Genomic DNA, 25,752 nt, shown 5'->3' on the forward strand with positions numbered 1-25,752 from the left:
TGATGGACATCCATTCAACTTCCAGTTTCTAGCTTGTTTTGTATTTATTTTATTTTTAACTTTTGGAATAAAACAAGCATTTTTTATAACATAATAAAAAAGATGACTGCATGTAAAACTGAAAATCTATTATGTCCAATTTATCATTCCTTTTAAATATATTATAAAATCATCATGCAAATTTCTCTTTTCCTTTTGCTCTTCTCTCCCCAACTCCCCAGCTCCCTCCATGATTACCATTTGAGGGCACAGGCATGAACATACACATACACACACATCATCTAATCCTCTTATAGCATATCCTTTAGTCTTATAATCAGCCTGATTGTTGCTAGAACAAACAAATTTTAATGACTTAGCTTTTTTAAGCTTTCAGTGGTGATCTCTTCATCCTCAGGCTTATATAATTTGAGTAAGTGCTTAGAAGTTTTAGCATTCTCATTGTAAGAGAAGTACAACCAGTTATATAAATCAAGCATTTCCTTATGACTCTTCATTCAGACTAATACAAGTATTTAATTGAGAGTCACTCTGGGGTATTGGCCAATTCTTTCCCAAGAGGTAAAGTTACAGAAGAATTTTTGCTGATGAGTCACTTAATGGACTAAGTTTTTCTTAAAATTTAAAGTTGTTTTTTCTGCTTAAAACATAATGAAGAAGTTTGAGGTTGATGTTTTATTTGGGACAAAGTGTATTGTTTTATATGGTTGTTTTGTTTTTTAATAAATCAATAAACATTTATAAAACATTCATTCTATGTCAGATTGATTACATTCAGGGAACCACATGATGAGATAGGGTTCCTGGTGGTCAGAGAGTTAAATGATGAGATTAGTGGCAGATTTGGCGTTCAAGGAACCAAATGAAGAGGTTTGGCTCCTCTAAATCCCCTTGGGATTTGGTGCATGGGTAGCAAACCCCTTTCTGGTGGCACAAAGATCCTTCAAAAAGGAATTTGCAAACCTGAAAAGCTAAACTGGTATATACATATATATATATATATATATATATATATATATATCATATATTATAAAATCCCATGTGATTAAATTATATATATTATATATTATATTATTATAATATAAATATTATATATTATAATAGGCATTGGGAAGTCAGCCATGAATAGAAAGGCTGAATTCCTTAGTGACAAGGTCCTGGCAGAGAAGTAAAGTTTCTAGTAGAGAATCATGGCAGAGAGGTATAAAGTCTCATTAGGAAAATAGATGAGGATAAAGAGAGAATAATACTCAAAGAAAATATTCCAGCAGGCAGAGTTTGCTATGCCAGGGATGGCATATTAGTTCCTCTGCAAAGAAGTGAGTTTCAAGTTGGCTCTTTTTATCTCAAGCAGGGTTTCAGTTTGAGCTGGAATTGAATAGAAAATCTTCAATTGAATAGGATTGGAATTCTCCAGCTTAGGACTCAACCAGCCCTACCTAGATAAAAGAATGAAGCTTGTTTGTCCTCAGGAGGGGCAGGATTAATAAAGGAGAATTTGTCCTTTTTTGTTTTAGAGAATTTCGGGGCTCCCTTCAAGATGCTGTGCCCTAATGTTGAGGTCAGACAAATATAAGTGAGACATTCTTGCCCTCAAAGAAGTTATATTGTACTAGTAAAATACAATATGTATATAGGTAAGAAAATCTAGGATATAGACCAGATAAATGTATAGTGAATGACAGCAGACATTTACACCTGGGGAAATCAGCAATGGCAAGGTACCTATTAAGATGAACCTTTATGAAAACAAAAGTTGAGTCCTGGTCCTGAAGTCAGGAGGATCTGAATTCAAATCTGCAAACTCTTAATACTTCCTAGCTGTGTGACCCTGGGCAAGTCACTTAACCCCTATTGTCTCAGAAAGAAAGAAAGAAAGAAAGAAAGAAAGAAAGAAAGAAAGAAAGAAAGAAAGAGAGAAAACAAAGGTTGGATGATTAGAAGTTGGGCCACACAATTTTAGAAATGGATGATAGTTCAAAAATCATAGATTTGAAACAGGATCACAGAGGCAGATATGAGTTCAAATCCATCCTCAGACACTTATTAGCTGTGTGACTCTGGGCAAGTAACTTAACCTAATTTGCCTCCATTTCCTCATTTGTAAAATGAGCTGTAGAAGGAAGTAGCAAACCATTCTAGTATCCTTGCCGAAAAAATCCCATGTGACTAAAATAAGTGAACAACAACACTGTAGAGAAGAAAAAATATTCAATTTAGAATTCAAATTCCACCTGTGGACCTCCAGTCAAGATGGCTGCCTGATGGATACCAATCCAGGTCACACATATCTAACCTTTTCCAAAAACTTTACCAGGAAGGAGAAGATGATGATGGGATGGTAGTTAGATGGCAAAGAAAAATCATGGGAAAAGGTGGGTTTTTGTTTTTTGAATGGAAAAACTTGAGTAAGTAGATTTGAAGGAGCCAGTATGTGATTATTGATGTAAGATGTATGAGAGGAAAAAATGATAATAGCTAGTGCAAGGTTCTGAACAAGGTTGAAGGAATGGGATAAAGGGCATAAAGAATAAATGCTTCCGTGAAGGGGAGGGTCACAAGAAAGGGGTGGGGGTATGATGATGTCGGGAAGTTCTGAGATGGGTGAGATTTCTGATTGAATTTAAATCCTGTGATTTGGTGAACCCAATGGATGAGCTTCAGGATTAGGTAAATACTCTTAGTGAAGTAGGAAGATATCTGGAAAAAGAGGAGAAAAGGAGAGGGAGAGAGACAAAGACAGGGACAGAAAAGGAGAGATAAAGACAGAAACAGAAAGACAGAGTCAGAGACAGAGATAAGGGAGATGGAGAGAAATAGAGACACATATACAGACTCAGACAGAGAAAGAAAGGCAGAAACAATGACAGAAACAGAAATAAATAAGCAGAAACAGTGAGAGGGAAAAGGAGTGAGACAAAGGGAGAGGACTTAAAGTGTGTGAGAGAGTGAGGGAGAGACAGAAAAAAGAAAGAGAAAAGAGAGAAGAGAGAGGAATCAAGAAATTGATAATAAAGAGATGGTATAACTGTAACAAGAGAAAAAGATAATGATATAGGAACTAGATACGGGTAGAGGAGAAGCATGGCCAACTGAGATCATATACCATAGATTTTAGGAAGACCATACATAATACATGTTTTCTTTGAGATCTGGTTATTTCTACCTGTAAATATAAGTTATCTCTATATGTGATATGATATATAAAATAGATACAAATTGATTTCTGGGTGTCTTGAAGGCAGTCACATATGGGGGAATCAGGAAAAGCCTCACATAGCACTTGAACTAAAATTTGAAAGGAATTAGGGATCTTAAGAGGTAGAGAGGAGGAGGGAGAGCATTTCAGGCATGGGAAAGTGTGCAAAGACAAGGAAATGAGAAATGGAGTGAGGAGCATGTGCTAGTTTTTAAAGCACTATGGTACTGAGGGATTCTGTTAAATGTTTAACTACTGGCTCTTCAGGGAAAAAATTAGTACCCCAATACACTTTTAAGTTTAATATGCATTATTAACATTTTCTCCATCACTTTCTTTTTAAAAATTTTTTTATTTTTAAATTTTATTTATTTATAATTTTTTGACAGTATATATGCATGAGTAATTTTTTTTTAAACATTATCCCTTGTATTCATTTTTCCAAATTATCTCCTCCCTCCCTCTACTCCCTCCCCCCGATGACAGGCAATCCCATACATTTTACATATGTTACAGTATAACCTAGATACAATACATGTGTGTAAATACCATTTTCATGTTGAATATTAAGTATTGGATTCCGAAGGTATAAGTAACCTGGGTAGATAGACAGTAGTGATAACAATTTACATTCGCTTCCCAGTGTTCCTTCTCTGGGTGTAGTTATTTCTGTCCATCATTGATCAACTGGAAGTGAGTTGGATCTTCTTTATGTTGAAGATTTCCACTTCCATCAGAATACATCCTCATACAGTATTGTTGTTGAAGTGTACAGAGATCTTCTGGTTCTGTTCATTTCACTCAGCATCAGTTGATGTAAGTCTCTCCAAGCCTCTCTGTATTCCTCCTGCTGGTCATTTCTTACAGAGCAATAATATTCCATAACCTTCATATACCATAATTTACCCAACCATTCTCCAACTGATGGACATCCATTCATCTTCCAGTTTCTAGCCACTACAAAAAGAGCTGCCACAAACATTTTGGCACATACAGGTCCCTTTCCGCTCTTCAGCATTTCTTTGGGATATAAGCCCAATAGCAGCAATGCTGGATCAAAGGGTATGCACAGTTTGATAACTTTTTTCTCCATCACTTTCTTAAGTGTAGATAATCAACAAAACAACAAATCAAGTCCTGATTTGCAGCATTTTGGAGGTATAAATGATCACTCTAAAAATATAGCAATGAGCTCCCATGAGGTTGTTAAACTTAGCTCCAGCACACCACTAGTACTAGGCATTCAAATATCTATCAAGGGGGCAGCTAGGTGGCGCAGTGGATAGAACACCAGCTGCATTAATAGAAGCATGTAAAGGGGGGTAGTTAAAGAGCACTGTAGGGGCAGGTAGGTGGTGCGGTGGATAGAGTACCAGCCTTGAATTCAGGAGGACCCAAGTTCAAATCTGGTCTCAGACACTTAACACTCCCTAGCTGTGTGACCCTGGGCAAGTCACTTAACCCCAGCCTGGGGGGGGGGGGGAAATCTATCAAGTGACTCAATTAAGAGTGTGCTGCAAAACTTAAATCTATATTATAGGACCTATGATAGACATAGCTGCTTTCCTTAACCTTGCTCCAAATCCCTTAACCAATACCACTGTCTTTCACCTAAACTTCCTGAATCTGTGACTATATCTGTGACTTACATAGACTTTCCATCCACTAAATTTTTTGTTTTTTTTCTATCAAGTTTCTCCCCACTTCATTCTTCTGATAGGTCACTTTCTCTAGCCATTTACTATAATTTTCCCCCCATTTTTCTTCCTCCTCCTTCCATCTGGCTCTCTTTTCCTTTCTCCTATTATAACTTCTTAGTGTTTTCTCCAGAAATAGTGTGGCATAATTGATAGAGAGTTGGATAAGAAGGACTAGATTTAAATTTTGATTTTTGGAATAAGAAAGGCTAGGTTTAAAATTTTTTTTTGCCAAATGGGTATCTCATTTGATCTCTCTAATCTTTAATTCCTCATGTGTAAAACAGTACTGTTTTCCAGGATTGTTAACAAAAGAAAAAGTCAGCTATTATTCAACCTTTGGTAAGACGTTGTTCAGTCATTTCAGTGAAGTCTGATTCTTTGTGACCCCATTTGGAATTTTCTTGGCAAAGATACTGTGGTGGTTTGCCATTTTCGTCTCTAGTTCATTTTATAGAGGAGGAAACTGAGGCAAACAGGGTTATGTGATGTGCTTAGGGTCTGTATTTGAACTCAGAAGGATGAGTCTTTCTGACTTCAGGTCCTGCACTGTATTCGCTGTGCTTCCTAACTGCTTCTAAAACAAGCTATTTTTGAAGAATGAAGTCCCAGCTTATCTTTCACTTTAGTGATGGACCAAGGATATGGACATAGGCCAAAGTTTGTTAGAAATAGCCCTTCTAATTATGGAAATATGGTAGGCTGATCTTGCCCTACTGGCAGTTATGGTTAAGCAGTATATTATTGTTCAGTACTTTCATGGATCCATGATCTCATTTATGTGGGTATTTCCTCCCTCAGTTCATTGATAGCTAGTTTTTGGTCTTATTTTGCTGGCCCAGGCCTCCAGGTATAGGTCTCTATACCATGTATGTTCCCTTCTCCCCTCTCCCACTTCCCAGCATCACTATAAACTGTCTTCCCCCGTAATCTCTTTGAGGTTGAATATTCTCTTGCTTACATACATCCCTAGCCCTTGTCACAATATCCGGCATATAATAAGTATTTAATAAATGTATTACCTGATACATAGCAAATACCTGATATATATTACTTGTCATGTTTATGGTTTATCACAGCACAACAATATTCTATTATATTCATGTACTGCAATTTGACTCTTTCCCCGTAGTCTTTTGTTACCATAAAAAGTTATACTATAATAATTATATTAGCTAACATTTATGTAATGCTTTCTCTGTGCCAGGCACTTTATCTCATTTGATCTTCACAACAATCCTGGGAGGTAAGTGCTATTATTATTCCCATTTTACAGTTGAGAAAATTGATTCAAATGGTATTAAATAACTTGCCTAGAGCCACACAAACAGTAAGTATCTGGGGCTGGTTTTGAACTCAAGTTTTTCTGATTCCTGACTGGAGAATCCTCACGTCTTCTTCCCAAGTCCTACCTCCCCTCTGTTCCATCTTGCTGCCATACATATTTTGGTGTACATAAAACATTTCCTTTTTGACAATGTATGCAGATTAATATTTATCAACTGGCTTCTGGCTCTCAGGAAAAAAAATTAAAAATATGTACTTTATATATACATATACACATATACACACAAATAATATATACACAAAATTTGGGCAGGTGGTGCAGTGGATAGAGTGCCAGGCTTAGAATCAGGAAGATTTATCTTTTACTTAATTTAAACATCAATGAATTGTTGGAAGCTTTATTTCTCTTTGGCTAGTTTAATTTATTTAAAAGGTTGAACCATCTGATCAAGGGAAGCTCACATTTAGTGAGTAGTTAAAAAGATTATATTATACTTCCCTCTGCTGGATGCTGGTTGTACTTGCAGGTAGATTTAAGTAGCTTTGGTTTTAATTGTAACCTGTTGGATTTGCATCATTTAAAATTCCTTCAGCTATTGAATACCTTCCAGGAAGTTCCACAAGTGGTACAATTCATTCCCTTTAATTAGTCCAAAACAAGCCAAAATTCTACCATAGACTTTCACAACCATAAGGTATGTTTTAGTCATTTTAATTCAACCTCCATAGGATGAAAATGAGAGATTGAGTAATTTGATCAAGGTCCTAAATGGTGTCAATTAACCTGTCCAAGGTACTCTTCAGGGAATAATGACTTTCCTGGTCTTCATGCCTTTATTTGTGTTGTCACCTGTTAGAATATAAAATCTGCATTGTTTTAGCCTTTTATCATTTTGTCTCCTTATTTGTCTTTTCATCGATTTATTATTTCAGGATTTAACACAGTGCTTGGTACATAATAAATGCTTATTGATTCATCGATTGTAGACTTATTGATTTAATTTAGAAACCTTTAAACGCCATAAGTAAGGGAGCTGTTACTGTTGAATGAACGAAACTGCATAAACCTACTGTGTTCCCAGAACTGGTGGTACTTCTTGTTGTTAAATTGTTTCAATTATATCAATTTTTTTGTGACCTCATTTGGGGTTTTCTTGGCAAAGATACAGGAGTGATTTGCCATTTCCTTCTCTAGCTTATTTTACACATGATGAACTGAGGCAAATAAGGATAAGTGACTTGACAGGGTCATGCAGTTAGTAAGTGTCTGAAGTCAGATTTGAATTCAGAAAGATGAGTCTTCCTGGCTCCAGCCCTTTCAATTCTATGAAGAAAGGCAAAAAACAGTCACTGCTCCAGGAAGTTAAATTTTAATGAGGGAAAAGCATGTAATATTTTCTTTAAAATGCAAAGCACCTGACAATCCTGTGACATAAATAGCAATTTATTATCACTATTAGATGAAAAAATTAACTGTAGATAGGTCAAGGGGTGTCTAGGTTTTAAGTCCACACTATCCCAAGAGGTTTAACTTAACAAACTAGTTAGATTTTCCCCAAATAGCTATGAGATGCCTACCCTCACAATTTGTTGTGAAGCAAGTACTTTATAAATCTTAAGGTACTATGAAAGGATGAGTGGCTATTATTTTTGACTAGACCAATGTAGGAAGCCTCTTGGGAAGGATTCCCTCTACCCATGCAGAATCTCAATTTCTCTGCAACTCATGACTTGTCCAGGTTCCACAGTTAGTCTGTTTCAGAAGCATGACTTTGTCACAATTTTTCCTAGTTCTAAGGAGATCATTGTATGCATCATATCCCACTTTCTCTGGGTCACATCTCCAGCAGACCTCAAAGGTATTATTATTATCATCATATATTTACAGACAGATATGGTACTAAAATCCAGTTCATTAATCAGCCATTTCTTAAGCACCTACTATATTCTAGGTGATGGAGATACAAATGTGAATCAGTTCTTCTTAGCAAAGAGTTTATGTTATAATTGGGGGATAAATATCAGGAAATGATGGACATCCAAAGCAGCTTCTAGACAGAGTGATTGTATAGGGAGAGAGGGGCAAGAGATTCTCACAGCCTTTCCAGGAGCAAGCTAATATTGACTTAATTTTTGTTCTTTGTGCAAGAGATGGAGAGCAGAGGATTGTGAATGGGTATGCTTGTGTCATATGAAGGCATATGACAGTATGCTTTCAATGGCTAGGTTCTATGGAGGATGGACCTCTTTTTCCTTTTCTTTTAGTTTCCTCATTTGTAAAATGAGCAGTTCAATTATATGGCCCCTGAGGTCTTTTCCAAATTCAGATCTATGCCTGAGGCTGATAAAATATAAGCCCAGGGATTGGAGCCCTTCAATCTAGGGCTGGTTGACCCTTCTCCATCTGGGTCTAAAGTCAAATAGATACATATTGAGGGATCAAGTGCCCAGATGTCTCAACTCCAAGGAACTACACTATGTTACCTCTCTTACCACATCTACTAATGACATTCAAATTCATTCTATGTTTTTTTTCTAAAAGATGAACAATATTCACAGTATTTTCTTAAATTTGGACAGATAAATATGAAGGTAAAATTTCCAGAGGTTCTTGACTTAATTAAGTAGCAGAGATTCTAAAAGATTCTTACAAGTCATTGAGCTATAGCTGATTCTTTGATTCTCTGTGGGTAGTGAAGGTCTTTATCACCCAGAAAAGGTAATCATTATCTCAAGAATAGGTATTAATTGGATTCATTCCAAATCAGGGCTCTAAATTAAGGTAAGTGGATTATTGAACCTTAAGAACCATCTTTCCAATTAGCAAATGATGGGTTTGCTAATTAGCTAGTAGGACCATCAAAGAAGAAAGTGCAAATCAGTAAAAACACTGTGCTATGGAGCTTAATTGCTATTTCAATATTGAATTTCTATTCTTTATATGTCAGTAGCACAGTTTGGCAAACCTTTTCTGATTCTTGAGATTTTGTTTAGAAGTGAATGAAACAAGCACTAAACACACACACTCATGCAATTATGCATTTTTGCCATAGAGAGCTGGTCTTAAACCCAGGAAATCCGGGGATTCAAATCCTGCTTCTGAAAAATGCTGGTTGTAACCCTGGACAGGTAATTAAATTTCTCAGTGCTATGAGCAATTCAATAATATTACATATTGCAGTAAGGTGCCAACTTTCATTAATAAAATGATGTTAAGAATTCCTTATCTTGGAATTCCTCATATGAATGAAATGGCAGACCAGTACCTATCCATAGATAGATATAGATATAAATATGCAAATATATGCATATATGTGTGTGTATGTGTAAGTGTGTGTATATTCTTTATTAAGTACATTCCCCATCTTGCATCCAATTTATTGATCCAATCATCTCTATATGGTATTTATAAAGCCAGTAGCCCATTCAGAGGAAAGGCCTCATGGTATTGGCCAGAAAATAAGAAACAGGACATTCATTTTTATTTTGGATAAGAAATTGCTTTGAAAGGTTAAAAGTATTCTTCAAATATCTGCCAATTCCTTGCTGCTGTCCCCTCATTCTCCTCCCTTGCCAGCCATGTGGTGACCTTGGTCTCTCTCTGCTGGAACTGCTGCCCTCTGACACTAGCCTGTTTCCTTCAGTTTAGATAATGAGGTGAGCAAAGGCAAAATGTCAAGCATGACAGTCCCAACTTCTAAATCAACCGTGGACACCAATTCCCTTTCTTTTTATTCAGTGAACACCAAAGAGGTGAGAGTTCAGGGTATTTTGTAGGAAGTCCAAACCTTGTTCTGAAAAAACTCCAATCTGGGACTCTCTAGTTTAATTATATACATCAGAATGAATGATATTCCTGTTTTAGCTATACCAGAATGGTGACTTCTTTCAGGATGCTAATGTATAAGAATTAAATACTTTGAAATGTTAACTCCCTTTGCAAAAACTTTGGAAGCTCATGAAATATGTGAAGATTAAAAATATAATAATCTCAGGCAGTTTCCTGATGATTGCATTCCAGCAGCTGATTTCTGAATCTTTGGAATTCAAAATATCCTTTTCCATGGAAATCAGGTTATATATGATGCTTGGGTTTCCAGGCCTGTCTATGAAAGTTAATTTCACCTCCTCCTTAATAGTAATGATAGTTCTAAGTTTTTTAAAAAATTATTTTAATAGTATATTATTTTTACAATTACATGTAAAAATGGTTTTCGACTTTCATTTTTATAAATTTTTAATTCCAATTTTTTCCTCCCTCTCTCCTTTTCTCCCCCATCCCTGTGCTAGAAAGCAATCTGATATAGGTTATATGTGTATATTAATTTTTAAAAAACAACATATTTCCATATGAATCATATTGGAAAAGAAAAATCAGAACAAAAAGGAAAATTACAAGAAAGAAAAATAAAATAAAATAAAATGAAAGGTGAAAATAGCATGCTTTGATCCTTTCCCCAGATGGGGATGATATTTTCCATCCAAAGTTATTGGAATTGGCTTGGATCACTGAATTTCTGAAAAAAGCTAATTCTGTCATAGTAGATCACACAATCTTGCTGTTGTTGTGTACAACATTTTCCTGGTTCTGTTTGCTTTACTTACCATCAATTCATGTAAGTTTTTCCAGGCTTTTCTGAAATCAGCCTGGTCACAATTTCTTATACACCAATAGCATTACATTACATTCATCTACCATTAACATATTCAGCCATTCCACAATTGATAGGACTCATTTTTCAGTTCCTTTCCTCTACAAAAAGGCTGTTACAAAAATTTTAATAACGACACTGCTAGATCAAAGTGTATGCACAGTTTTATAGCCCTTTGGGCATATTTGATAGCTCTAAGTTTTAGGGCAAAGGGGCATATGAGGAGGGAGGTGTAACAAGGGAGGGAGAGAATATCTTCTCTTTTCTTTCTTGGGCTCAGGCAAAATTTAAAAAACACATAAGTTTACTTCTAGCGTCTTCCTGTTTCCCTTTCTGTATCTTTCTCTTACTTCCTAGTGTTCTTATCCCCAGGAAACTAATGTCAACATGCCTTCTTGAACTCCCCATTGAATCACTCTACCCAGGTCAGCCCTACTTCTCAGGTGGCTTTATTTTCTAATATTGTTTACCTCCTTCTCCCACTAACTAAAGTTCTCATCTTTCAGTTAGATGTTGGAGAAAAGCAGTTTGATTGGAAAATACAGATTCTTCTGGGGAGCATGAAAGAAATCATCATCTTCTATGTATCAGTGAGAATTCATACAAAGATCAAATCTAAATAATCTAAGTAATCTAAAAAAAGTAATCTTAAAAAAAAAGTCTGGATGGCAAGATTTTTGACTGCCTGATAACTTGGGGGAAACTAATTTTAGGCAGAAGGATTTTCATGTATTTATTTATTTTTTGGACCACATTTGTGATTCCATTGGGATCGATGGTTTCCAGTAAACATGGGCACTTTCTCAGAAATTTATAATCCTGAGGGTGAGTGAGAAGTTTAGTGACTTGTCTGCAGTCACACAGAAAATTTGTCGCCTGAGATGAGATGTGAACACAGGTCTTTTTTATTTTCCACTGAATTCTCTACCCACAGTGCCACATTTCTTCTAGATAGCAATACCTAATGTTAATAAACTGTTTGGACATTTTTGTAGTGTTTTATGCAGATCAAACGAGAGAATATTTATAAAGTGATTAGCACAGTGTCTGGGATATATTACTATTGTTATTTGGTCATTTTCAATTGTGTTCAACTCTTTCTGAACCCATTTGGGGTTTTCTTGGCACAAGTACTGGAGTGGTTTGCTGTTTTCTTCTCGAGCTCAGTTACTTGTGAGGAAACTGAGACAAACAGGGTTAAATGACTTGACCAGAGTCATATAGAAAGTCTGTGGCCAGATTTGAATTCAGAAAGATGAGTCATTCTGGTTCTAGCCCAACACTCTATCGATTGTACCACCTCGCTACCCTGGCACATAGTAAGTGCTCATTAAAATGTTTATTTCTTTCCCTTATTCTTTTGTTGTGTCCTTTTGAGTTTTGTACAACCCTATGGGGGTAGGGTCTAAATGGTAATATTATTCCCATTTTATCTACAAAGAGACAAAGGCTTGGCAGTTAGTAATAAGCATCAATTGGAAGAGAGATTCAAAACCTGATCTTCTTGACTATAGATTTAGCATTTTAGTGTCAACTTTTCTAAGGTTTGACACTTTTTATAGAATCCTAATCTTGAAAAAAAACTTCACTCTTCCTTTCTTCCTCCCTCCCTCTTTTCTTCCCTCTCTCCCCCCTCTCTTCTTCCCTCCCTCCTTCTCTTCCTTCCTTCCTTTCCTTCCTTCCTTCCTTCCTTCCTTCCTTCCTTCCTTCCTTCCTTCCTTCCTTCCTTCCTTCCTTCCTTCCTTCCTTCCTTCCTTCCTTCCTTCCTTCCTTCCTTCCTTCCTTCCTTCCTTCCTTCCTTCCTTCCTTCCTTCCTTCCTTCCTTCCTTCCTTCCTTCCTTTTTCTCCTTGTATTGACAAAGTCTGGCAGAGGCTATTTACAAGTATGGGTTGTCTATAAATTGGGGCCAGCCTTTAAAAGTAGAATATAGCTTGTGATTCTATCATTTTACTTAAAATATGTCTTTTAAAACACAATATAGAGAAAGCCTTAAAAATTTTTTTTGCTAATCTTTAATTCAAATTTAGCTTTTCCTTCAATTACAAATTTATTAAAGCAATACTGAGAAAGAGCCCATGGACTTCATCGCACTTTCAAAGGGGATTCTGGTGCAAAAAAAGTTAAAAACATTTAGAAGTTAACTTTTAGAAACTTAAGAAATGAAGAAAACTCTAGAGAGATAAAGAAAAGACTTCCAAGGCTAAAACCTTGGAAAATTGGGAGAAGATAAAAATGCAAGTATAAGACACAGACAAGGAGAGGTCAGAAGTAGGTGGGGGGAGGGAGAATTGTGAGATCACAGGATTCTGAAAGTGATGGGAGGGAAAGATAGCTGTCAGTGTCCAATGTTGCAGAGAATACATGGAGGGGGAGGACAGAAGAAGATGGTCTTTTGATTTTGGCAACAAGGAGGTTATCAATGATCATGGAGAGAGCACTTGCTGTGGAAGATTGGGAAAGGGAAGGCTTGCTGATTTCCAGGGGAGTGACAGTACTGAGGAAGTAGTGGATTTAGGCCATTCTCTTAAGAAGTTTGATATTGGAAGGAAAAGACAGAACTTGGGGCAGAGCCAAGAGAAGAATTTGGCTTTGTTTTGGGATCACTTCAGTATATTTGTAGACATAGAAGAACTCAGCAAACAGGAAGAAATAGAAGATAATTGGGGAAAAGGGAATGATTGATGGATAAGGTCATGAGACATACATTCTGAAAGATCTTAGAGCATTCCTGCCACAACATTTAAATGTATTCTCCCCTTTAATTAGCTCCTGTCTATTTTTTCCTTCCTTTTCTTGCCTAGTATGTTGTTGACACTCAATAAATTATTTAATAATGTTAATTTTTACTAGATGAGAGCAGGGAGAAATTCCTGTGATCTCTCCAAGCCCCGAGTTTCTTTTAATTCCTCAGCAGACCCCCTGCATCCTTTTCCAATTAAATAAAATGCAATATCGGGCAGCTGTGGGCATGAAGGGCCAAATTGCTTTCCTTTTAGTGGCCATTTTTATTCCTTTTCATGTTTCCAGAAGGAAGTTTAATTGCATTAGGCACACTCAGGCAGCAAGGAAAGTATATAAAACTTTCCAATAGTTGTTAAGGTTGGCCATCTAGCATGTAAGAACCTCATGCCAGCTCTCCTTGTCCTACATCTCTCAGGGGGTGACAGCTGAGGAAAAACAGTATTAAAACGCTAATAAAGGCCAAAAAATGTGCCATGAAAGCTAAAATGCGCCAGCACTTTATTAAAAATCAAACAATTTGTGTTAAACATATAAAGTCAAGGTGCTTATAAAACCAAATTGGAAAGAAAGGTCTGCCGGGGTTCCAAAAACTGCGTTGTTCAAAGCCACATTATCTATGGCCTCCTCAGTCAAGGAAAGAGCACAGAATTTGTTTATAGAACCAATTGCCTTTGAGGATCCTGGGGCTGTTTGAGGACATTATTTCCTTGCTCCACACAATAAAACTGAGAAGGAAAACCTCACTGGAGCTTCCTGGGTTTTAGGAGAAATGATAGAAGTACCTGAATGACCAACTAGTGACTCCAAAATGACAGTAACCATGGTAGATGACAAGGCCATTTTAGAAGGATTCAAGGTTATAACCACATAACACTTACTGAGATCTCCCACAGCAATTTTGTGCAGCTTGTGTGTAACTAGCAATTTATGGTGATAATGAGGGCAAAGAGGGAATCCCAGAATTGAGTTGAGACATTAGCGTTCATCTCCAAGCCACTCATTTTATAGATGAGCAAACTGAGTCCTAGAAAGGTTACATGATTTGGCCATGTATCTGAGGAAGGATTTGAACCCTGATTTGACTGATTCCCAGTTCAGTGCTTTAACTACTGTAGCCCAACATCCCCAGATAGAAGTCTTTTTGGTAGAAGTCTAACTGTGTGCAAAGTCAGCTTTGTCTTCCATTTGAAGGGCTTTCCTGAAGTGGCCACTACCTGTTGGATGTGGCTCCTCAAGGCTTTAAGGGTCATGGAGCCTAGGGGAAACATCTAGATGACAGAGATGGAAAGCAAGCAAAGTTATTTCAAGAAAACATCAGATGGCATTGAATGGGCACATCACTGTGGATATTGAGGATCTAATACCCTTGATCATCATCATCATCATCATCATCATCATCATCATCATCATCATCATCATTACCATCATCATCATCATTGACATGTGAACTGACATGTGTAGCTATAGACAGCAAAGTACCTGGCACATAGTAAGTGCTTAATAATGTTTATTGATTGGTTCTGGGAGGAAAGTACCCCAAGGAGTTTTAAGTCCTATGTTGTATAGTTCCTAGATCGACAAAATCACAGACCTGGTCCATCAGCAAAGGGCATTTTTGTGGGGATTTGAAATCTGCAGAATGCTGCACACATACATTTTATCATTTGAGTTTTACTACAACTCAGTGAGAGAAATGTTATCTCTGTTTTACAGAGAAGGAAAACTAAAACTTAGAGGGCTTGAGAGATTTTTCTCAGAGTTGCCTGCTAGTAAGCATTTGAGTCAGGATTTGAATTCAAGCCTGCCTGGCTCCAAATGTCTTCTATGCAACACTGGTCTTGAAGCCTCAGCCATGAATGGCAGCAAGAATCTGAAGACCTTAATTGTGGTCCTGGATTCATCAGACCTAGGTGACTATGGACCAAGCATTTAACTTTTCAGGATGGCAGTATCCTCACTTGTAAAATACTAATAATAATTCTTGTCTTACTGACCTCATAGGTTTGTTGGGAGAACAAAATAAGATAAAGCTTCTGAATAGGCATTACAAGGTACTATGTACACATGCAAAAAAAAAGTGTGGTTCCATTTCCATAGAGGCAGCTAGATGGTGAAATGGAGAGTTAGGAAGACATGAGTTCAAATATTATTTTATATTCTTACTAGCTATGTGAGCCTGGGCAAATTATTTAAGTTCTGCTTTAGTATTGTCTATTGTAAAAAAGAGATAACAATAGTACTTATCTTGTGGGATTGCTGTGGGGATTAAACAAGATGGTAAAACACTTAGCACAGTGCCTGGTACAAAGCAGGTGCTACACAGATGTAATTTCCTTTCTTCCTTCCCTTCCCTCCCCTCTCTCATTCTTTCCTTCCCTTTCCTCTCCTCTCCTCCTCTTCCCTTCCCTTCTTCCTTCCCTTCTTCCTTCCCTTCTTCCTTCTCTTCTCCCATATCTTCTCCCATCCCTTCCTTTCTACCATACCTCCTCTCCCCTCTTTATCCCTCCTCTCCCTTCCCCTCCTTTTCCTATTCCTCCCTTTCCCTTTGCTCCCCTCCCCTCCCTTCCTCCCTCCCTTCCTTCTTTCCTTCCCTCCTTCCCTCCCTCCATCCTCCTTTCTTTCTTTCCTTCCTTCCTTCCTTCCCTCCTCCATCCTTCTTTCTTTCCTTCCTTCCTTCCTTCCTTCCTTCCTTCCTTCCTTCCTTCCTTCCTTCCTTCCTTCCTTCCTTCCTTCCTTCCTCCTTCCTTCCTTCCTTCCTTCCTTCCTTCCTTCCTTCCTTCCTTCCTTCCTTCCTTCCTTCCTTCCTTCCTTCCTTCCTTCCTTCCTTCCTTCCTTCCTTCCTTCCTTCCTTCCTTCCTTCCTTCCTTCCTTCTTTCTTTCTTTCCTTCCTTCCTTCCTTCCTTCCTTCCTTCCTTCCTTCCTTCCTTCCTTCCTTCCTTCCTTCCTTCCTTCCTTCCTTCCTTCCTTCCTTCCTTCCTTCCTTCCTTCCTTCCTTCCTTCCTTCCTTCCTTCCTTCCTTCCTTCCTTCCTTCCTTCCTCCCTCCCTCCCTCCTCCCTTCCTTCCTTCTTTCCTTCTTCCTTTCCTTCCTTTCTCCCTCCCTCCCTCCCTCATCTCCCTCCCTATGAATCAATTTGCTTTTTTTCTTTTGCGTCTACAGCCTTGACCCAGACTTTTGCTAAAAAAAACAGGCTAAATCCATCCTTGACACCTTAGAAAGAATTCAAAATGCAGGCCATGTTGCTACTGAAAGACAAATCTATTGCCATTATCTCTTGGTTTGAGCAACAGTGGTCAATGCTTGGTTCCTGTTGGGTTGAGGTAGGCAGGATCCTCACAGATCTGCTAATGTTTGATTAACAATCACTCACTGTCAGGTATTTCAGATGCTCCTCAATCCCTGAATTTTCATCCCTAATTACTACTATTAAGTCCCTACTTACTACATTTACCTAAATTTCCTCACTTGTAAAATGGGAGGTGATGGTACCTATCCTATCTACTACATAGGATTGTAATATCAAATGAGAGAATAGTTGTGAACATATTGTAAACTTCAAAGAATTAGGAGGGAAAGCAATGAATATGGGGCCTGTGGGAATCATAGGACACCAGGATTTGAAGGAACATAAAGCATCACTGAGTCTGCCCCATTTTTCATATGGGATAATGGAGATAAAGAGAGATTGGAGAGTCACAGTTTCATGGAATCATAATAAATTCAGGACTAGAAAGCACTTCAGAAATTTAATCCAATTCCTTCATTTTGTAGATGAGAAAGCTGAAACCTAAAGATTGAAATGTCCATGGTCACAGAAACAGGATTTGAATCAAGACCTTCTGATTTCAAGACAGTGTACTTTTCACTGAGAAGTGATTTGCTCAAAGTCATGTAAGTAACAATCAGCAATAAGGGATAAGATTAGAACCATACTCTTCTGACTCCTGATTCAGTATCCTTTCTACTATGCTAGTGATATCAAACTCATATAGAAATAGGGGCTATTAAACCATATTTAAGGATCTAAGCATATTGACTTAGAAATTCACATATTAACATTATTTTTATTTTGTTATATTTTTATTTATTTTATTAAATATTTCCTCCAAAAATTTAATTAGGTTTGGGCTATAATTTCTAAAATAAAAGTTAGAGTTTTGGTGGGGTGGGAATGAAGTCTCTCAATCTCATGGCATTATCTATTTGGCTTTTTTTAAAAAATTGCTCCAAGTCTTAATTTTTTTCAGGTCCAAAAAAAAAATCAATTTAATTTAACAAGCATTTTATTAAGATTTGCAATGTGCAAAACACTGGGTAGATAGAAGGGGAGGAGTGTAAAGTTAAATCAACCAGTATTTATTAATTACTATGTGTTAGTCACTGTGCTAAGCATTGGGGATATATATATATATATATATATATATATATATATATATATATATATATATATATATATACACATACATAAGAAAAAAACATAAAAGGCAGCTGAAAGGGGGAGGGGGAGGCATGGTTGTTACAGGTGCAACCTGCTGGTGGCTGCTGGGGATCTAACTCAGATCAGCAGAATGGATCCCTTCATGTGAAAGGATAAGGAGACTGAGAGACAGTTGCATTGTCTACCCTCTCTGACTGAGAGGCAGTTGTATTCTCTGACTTCTCTCCTCTTCCCTTTTCCCTCCAATTTATTTCATTCCAATCCATAAGCAACATCTGTGTCAGTAAAGGCTGATTTGTAATTCCTTCGGGGGTGTTATGATTCACAGCTGTGGAGCTTTTGGAGAATTGACCTGCCCCTTCTCACTTAGAAGTGGTCCTTAATACATGGTGAGGTCTGGAAATTCCAGGAAGAGGTCACTAATGGGAGAAGTGGCTTAGATGAGCAGATAAAGATGGTAGCTGGGACATTGTGGAAAATCAAGAAGAATGAAAAATGATTGGTCTGAGCTTTTCGTCAAAATGTATTTTTTTTTTTGGAAGAAACCTCATCAATGGGTCAAAAGGGTTGCAGGGGCAGAGAGGGAGAAGGCAGCAGTAGCATGGTGGCAAAGTCCGCCTTGCTAAAGAAGTGTGGGCAACCTGAAAGGATTTCAAAGGATTATGTAACTCATCTCCTTTTGACTATTACCTCCTAAAGAAAAGCAGTTTTCAGGAAATGAGACTCACTTTTTTTCATATTTAGACTGATTAAATATTGGGAAAATCCATAATAAAGATTTAAAAGAATAGTCATATTGAAATTCAATTATTTTCTCCATAGAGAATAAATGTATGAAAGAAAATCCATGTAGAAATATGAAAACTGTATAAGTTCCCCTTACCCCTACCCCATCTAAATCTGGGTCCACTCCATCAATCAATCAAAAATGATTTATTGGGGTATCTAGTATATGCTTGACATTGCATTAGATACTGTAAGAGATACAGAGGAAATAGAAGACAAGAGCTAATAGCCTAATTCATTTAACTGTCTTCCCTACAGGTCTGGGTTAATTTCAATGTATCTTTAAACCTAGACTCTCCTCTTCCTTTTCCCCGCTCTTCCCTAGGTGTGAGGAGTTATATAAATTTGAATTGCTATGTGGGTGAAGACTGTATGTCATAGAAACAAGTGACTTTTGCATAGCATGCTAGCAAAATCCCAAGATTCAAAACTAATATGTAAGAGTTTACAGATACTGTAAACCCTGATGCTGTTTCCTTGTTGCTACAAAAGATGTGAACACAGTGTAGATTATTCCATGTGTCAAGAGACTAATTCCCAATTGCCTATTAGGGTAACCCTACTCAGATGTCCTAATTTCTTATCTTTTTATCTTCTGTTTTACTGCTATATATATAATTTCTTTAATTGGTTTGCAGATTTATCTAACTCTCAGTTAGCCTTTGAAGAAAACATGACAGTGAAAGAAAATCTGACAGGAGACTTAAATTCTTTTCCCAGACGACCTTTGGTACAGGAATTTTGAATGAGGATTGAGAAGGGCTCAGAAGTCCAAAAGGCTTAGCTATCACTTTTCTAATGTAGAAGACTTTTCCCAGAGGCACATATAGCCTAGGGGAACATAGATGAAGATATATAGGAAAAGCCATTCAGGTAACTTGACAGATAAATGCAGTTTCCTTTCTTCTTCCCTCCCTTTCCTCCTCCCTTTCCTCCTCTCCTTCCTTCCTTCCTTCCTTCCTTCCTTCCTTCCTTCCTTCCTTCCTTCCTTCCTTCCTTCCTTCCTTCCTTCCTTCCTTCCTTCCTTCCTTCCTTCCTTCCTTCCTTCCTTCCTTCCTTCCTTCCTTCCTTCCTCCCTCCCTCCCTCCCTCCCTTTCTTCCTTCCTTCCTTCCTTCCTTCCTTCCTTCCTTCCTTCCTTCCTTCCTTCCTTCCTTCCTTCCTTCCTTCCTTCCTTCCTTCCTTCCTTCCTTCCTTCCTTCCTTCCTTCCTTCCTTCCTTCCTTCCTTTCTTCCTTCCTTCCCTCCTTCCTTCCTATATTCAGCACTTTAGAAATAAGGACCAGTTTTCTGTTGTTGAGTCATTCAATCATGCATGACTCTTCATGAGTCCATTTGGGATTTTCTTGGCAGAGATATTGGAGTCATTTGCCATTTCCTTCTCCAGCTTATTTTGTAGATGAGGAAACTGAGGCAAACAGGGCTAAGAGATTTATCCAGGGTCACATAGCTAGTGTCTAAGGTCATATTTGAACTCATGTAGATTGATCTTCCTGATTCTGGTTCTAGTGCTCTATCCATTTCGCCATCTAATTGTCAAGGATCAGTTTACAAAATATTAGTTTAGAAGCCTTAGCTATATTAAGATAATAATAATAATAACAATTAAGAATAATAGATATTGCATGGTACTTTAAAGGTTTACAAAGCACTTTATACCTGCCATCCCATTTAATCCTTGCAACAATTCAATGAGGTAAATGCTATTCCCATTTTTCAGGTAAGAAGATACCTCTGTTTTTATGTGTATCTACAGTTAGTCTTAGGTAGAACAGTAGGGAGAGAACCAATTTGGAGCCAGAAAGACTCATCTTCTTGAGTTCAAATCTGATTTTAGACACTAGCTTTTGTGACTCTGGAAAACTCCCTTAATCCTATTTGCCTGAGTTTCATTATTTATAAAATGAGCTGGATGAGAAAATGGCAAACAAGGATCCAGTGTCTTTTTCAACAAAACTCCAAATAGGGACATTAAGAGTCAGAGATGACTGAAAATGACTGAAATGATTGTCAGCTTAGTAGTAATGGGAGAGAGACATTAATGCTCTTTATTAAGATTATAGGCAAGAACAGCTACCTCCTTACTCCCATACTTCACCTGCTGTTTCCCTGATTGCGTTAACAGCCAGCACCACTACAGACTTTCTGAGCTATCTTGAATAAATCATTTATTTTTTCTGAGTATTAGCTTTCTTGCCTATAAAATGGAAATAATAGAAAAAGCACTTACTTGAGAATCAGGTTCTAATCTTAGTCCTGCCATTTAATATGTGGTTTGATTTGAGTTAGTCAAGCCTCTTAACCAATTTGGGCCTTATTAGCATCATGAGTTCCCTCATCTGAAAATAAAGAAGCTGAACCAGATGATCTCTAATATTTATTCCAGCAATAACACTATTCTGTGAATTCTATTGGAATAAGGGTTCTGAAATTCCTCACCCAGTCCACACTTGGAGTTTGGTTAGTTTGGGTCCTCAGAGTGTGATTACTATATTATCTCTCAGGGTTTTGAGAGAAACTCTAGGACTTTGTGGGATTATTTGTCTAGTAACAATCCCCTATCCTGTATGTTCCTCCCAACATAAATCCCCAGTTAATATTGGCCCAATATAATCAATTAATATTAATCAAAAGGATATTTACTAAGAGGAATTTGTTGTTTGTTCTTCATTTTCAAAGAGGAGCAATGACACCAAAAGATAATGTCTGCTTTATGTGTAAATTGGATTTAGGTGAGGTAGAGTTGCACATAGTCATTAATCTCACTTCTAGAATCATCATCAAAGTGGGGAGACAAAAATCATTTGGCAATGACCTGGAATGTAGTAGATGACCTTTGCATCTTTTAAGTTTAACCAAGCTCTAAGCCCTTCATAGCACCTGATTCATCCACCTTCATAGCCCTTGGAACAAATTGTTCTCATTCACCCATGATGCTGGGGGAAGTCGTCACCTGCCTGGGGGGAGTCATTTCCCTAAGTTACTCATAAACTTGAAGACACTTGCTTACCCTTAACCAGGATGTGACTGCTGCACATACTATAGCTTCTTGGAGTTACAGATCAGAGTTGGATGGGATGGTGGACACCAAAGGTGCCCTGAGAAGGGCTGGATAAGCCCTCACATCAGAGTGCTAATCCTTGAACACCCCTACTAAGAAAAATAGCAAAGGACCAAAATCATCTACATCCATAATTTGGAGCACACTTTTCTCTAACAAACTTAAAGTGGTTGTTACAAAATTTTCTCATTAAGGTCACTTTTGAGGATAGAATTACTGGGTCAATTCATTCTAGTTTGGATCAAGCAAGTGACTATTTAGTTCAGGCCAGTTGAAACCTGGTCACCTAAGATCAGGAAAGTAGAAACACAATAGAGATAGAGTGTTCACAGACACATTGAGGCTAGGTTGGAATAGTAGAGGGAAAAATATGAGGCAACTGATGGAAAGTGGAAGGCTGTTGTCTTTTCCCTCAGTTGAGAGATTTATGATAGTTATTTACCTTGCTCCCGTCATTAGGGAACAGAGAAAGATTTTATTTTTGTGAGACTTTTATATTCACACTTAGTTCTACCTTAAGAGACAACTGGTTGTACAGTGGGATAGCATTCTGAAGCCAGAGTCAGGAAGACCTGAGTTCAAATGTGACATCAGATTCTATTTTTAGCTATGTGATTCAGGGTAAGTCATTTAACCACTTAAAATTAATCTGACTCTATGGATAGGATGAGTTAGAAAACTAACTGGGAGATTATTGGTCTAAGTATGTTCCCCAGATGTAAAATTGGGATAACAATGGCACTTACCTCACAAAATTGTTATGAGGATTAAGTGAAATATTTGTTAAAAATGTTTAGTACAGTGCCTGGCACATGCTATATAAATACAAATATATTTGTATATTTGATATGTACATGTTTATTGTCTTTATTTTCTTTTTAAAAATCTCCTTCCCTCTTTCAGCGACCAATTAAATGATTTTTTGTCTCTGCACAGTAAGCCAAAATATTTGCATTGAACATTTGTATTGGGTTCTAAAGTGGAGAAGGCGCCTTTTAAAGAGGCCACTAAGCCTCCACATTGCCTACTATAAAACTGTGTGCCTACTCTAAGGATTGGTCCTCATTGGCCAGTTTTCTCATTATACTACTTAATTTCTATGAGTATTAGATCACAGAAAATGGAGGAATAGAAAAAGCATGTGCTTGAGAGTTAGGAGACCCATTTTCTAGACCTATGTGTGATGTTTGATTTGTTGTATGATTTTGAGCAAGACATGAAATCATTATGGACTTCAATTTCTACATAAGTTCATCTATAGAATAAGAGGTTAGACAAGGGTTAGATTAGAGCAGGGTTCTTAACCTTTTTATATTATGGATCCCTTTGCCAATGATTAAGTCTGTGGACCTCTTCTCAGAATATTATTTAGTTCATAAAATAAAACATATTAGGATTACAAAGGAGACCAATAATATTGATATGTTTATCGAACTATTTTTAAAAAATCAAGTTTATGGACCTTAGATAAAGAATTATTAGGATGATCTGTAGTTTTATTTTATTATTATTATTTAAAATTTATGATTTGTCTCATGGGATTGTCATGAAGGTCAAAAGAAATAATGTAATAATTATAATGACTTGCCTTTCAATAGTGCAGATTACTACATTCATGCTTTCTCATCCTATGTGCATGCTTTACTACAAATCTTACATGGTGGATTTAACCAACAGCCTAGAAATGTTCTTTTGATATTTTTTGGATACCAATACAATACTTGAGCCATTTATTGTTATCTTTCACTGTTATTACAAGGGTACCTTCCTCCTTTTGCAATCATTTTAAAGTATATTTTTTACATCACTTTTTTGTGCATAAGTCATTGTTTGTCATAAGTTTCAGACAATGTATGTCCATTATATAAATCTGTATTGCATTCTAGTAGGGTGGGGCTATTCTTAGAGGATATCTGCTTGCTAGAGAACATGACACATTAGAGTCCCTTTATCTTTGAGAACTATGTAAGTCCCCTTTTCATGTGTTTATGACATTATCTGAATGAGCAAAGATTCTGGAACTCATAATATCTCTTGCATTTAATTCTCTCTTTGTAATCTCACTGTTATTACCCTACTATAGGCCCTCAACATTCCATACTTAGACCAAGAACCTCACAATTAGTCTTCTAACTCATCCTACTCATACTGCCAGATTAATTTTCTTGAAATGTCGCCTTTATCATGTCTTTTCTCTATTTTAGAATGTATGCTGGATCCTTGTGATATGCTATTTTAACTGAAGGAAACTAGATAGAGATCCAGACTGGATGTCCAAGGTGATGTAATGGAATAAGACAAGTAAAAGAAAGGAAGTGTCAAAAATAATCTAATAGGATTTAGAGGGAGAAGGAACCTTCGAACTCTTTTAGTCCAACTCTCCTGTATTACTGAAGTCCTAAAGAGACTAATGGTGGTTTGTAAACTGCAGTCCTGGAACAGGAACCAGGGAAACATATTTCATTTCAGCACATCATATAAAGTGCCTACCTATTCCCAGCACATGCACAGTGCCCAGCAATATTCAGTCCCTGAATATAGTCAAATAAAGCATCATAAACTTATAATACACACAATCACATAAATAGTTTTCTTTTTGTTAATAAGGATGGGTGTGAGTTAGCTCCAACACTGTTCCATAATTATACTTTTGATTTATTGGCTCTGCATCTTTTAAAACAAGTCTTGTATTTCTCTTCACATTCATTGTTATTTATCCGTGTAATAATAGTAGATCACATCTAGAAACTTATTTTGTTCAGTTATTTCAATCTTGTACGATAATACAATTTGTTTCCAGCTTTTAAAAATCATAAATAATAATGCATTTTTGTACAGCTAAGTTTTTTCTTATTAGGAATAAGTTCCTTGGTGAGAACCTTTGATCAAACAGTATGAAAAATTGGGTAACTTCTTGCCTCCCATGATATTAGTCAACCATGACATACATCAACATTGTTGGTGCTTGATTCTAGTAGGCAGTTGGATAAATTAGCCAGTCAATAAACATTTTTTCAGTGCCTACTATGTACCAGGCACCTTGCTAAATACTTGGAATACAAACAGAAACAAAAATAGTCTCTGCTTTTGAGTTCACAGTCTTATGAGACTGAGAATGGCCAAGATTCAGAAGATAAAATAGATAACTTTGATTATGTGAAACTGAAAAAATGCTGCAAAAACAAAATTAACGAACTAAGGATAAAAAAGGGAAATTGAATAGGAAAAAGTATTTGTATCACATTTATCTTTTAACTATTTGTTTGGTATCTAAGATATATAACAATTAACATATATGTATGCATAAATAATATATACCTCAATATACATAGATATTTATAACTTATATATTATATTTAACTTATCTTATTTATATATAACATTTAAATATATTGTTTAGTTTATTTATTATATATATCATATTATTATATTTCTTGATAGCATATAATTTTGGCCATATATATATATGTATATATATATAAACATATATATATATGTTTATTAGGGGTATGTTATAAATTAACATATTATACTTAATTACATATAACAATCATGTATATATTATATATATAACACATATATATATATATATACACATGTATTTTACCCCAAACCATTCCATAGTTGATAAAGCAAAGGCTTTGAACAGTTCTCAAAAGAACAACTATAAACTACTAATAGCCAAATGAAAGAATTCTCCAAATCATTAACAATAAAAGAAATGAAAATCAAAACAATCCTTTCATTTCACTTCACATGTTATTGAATTGACAAAGATAACAAAGCATGAGAATAATTAACACATAAAGGCTTATTGGAAGATAAGCACACTAATGTACTTTGTTGGTAGAGTTGGGAATTAGTAAAACTCTGGAAAGCAATTTGTAAATGAT

This window comes from Sminthopsis crassicaudata, chromosome 4 (genome assembly GCF_048593235.1).
Source record: "Sminthopsis crassicaudata isolate SCR6 chromosome 4, ASM4859323v1, whole genome shotgun sequence".
NCBI classification, from domain to species: Eukaryota; Metazoa; Chordata; class Mammalia; order Dasyuromorphia; family Dasyuridae; genus Sminthopsis; species Sminthopsis crassicaudata.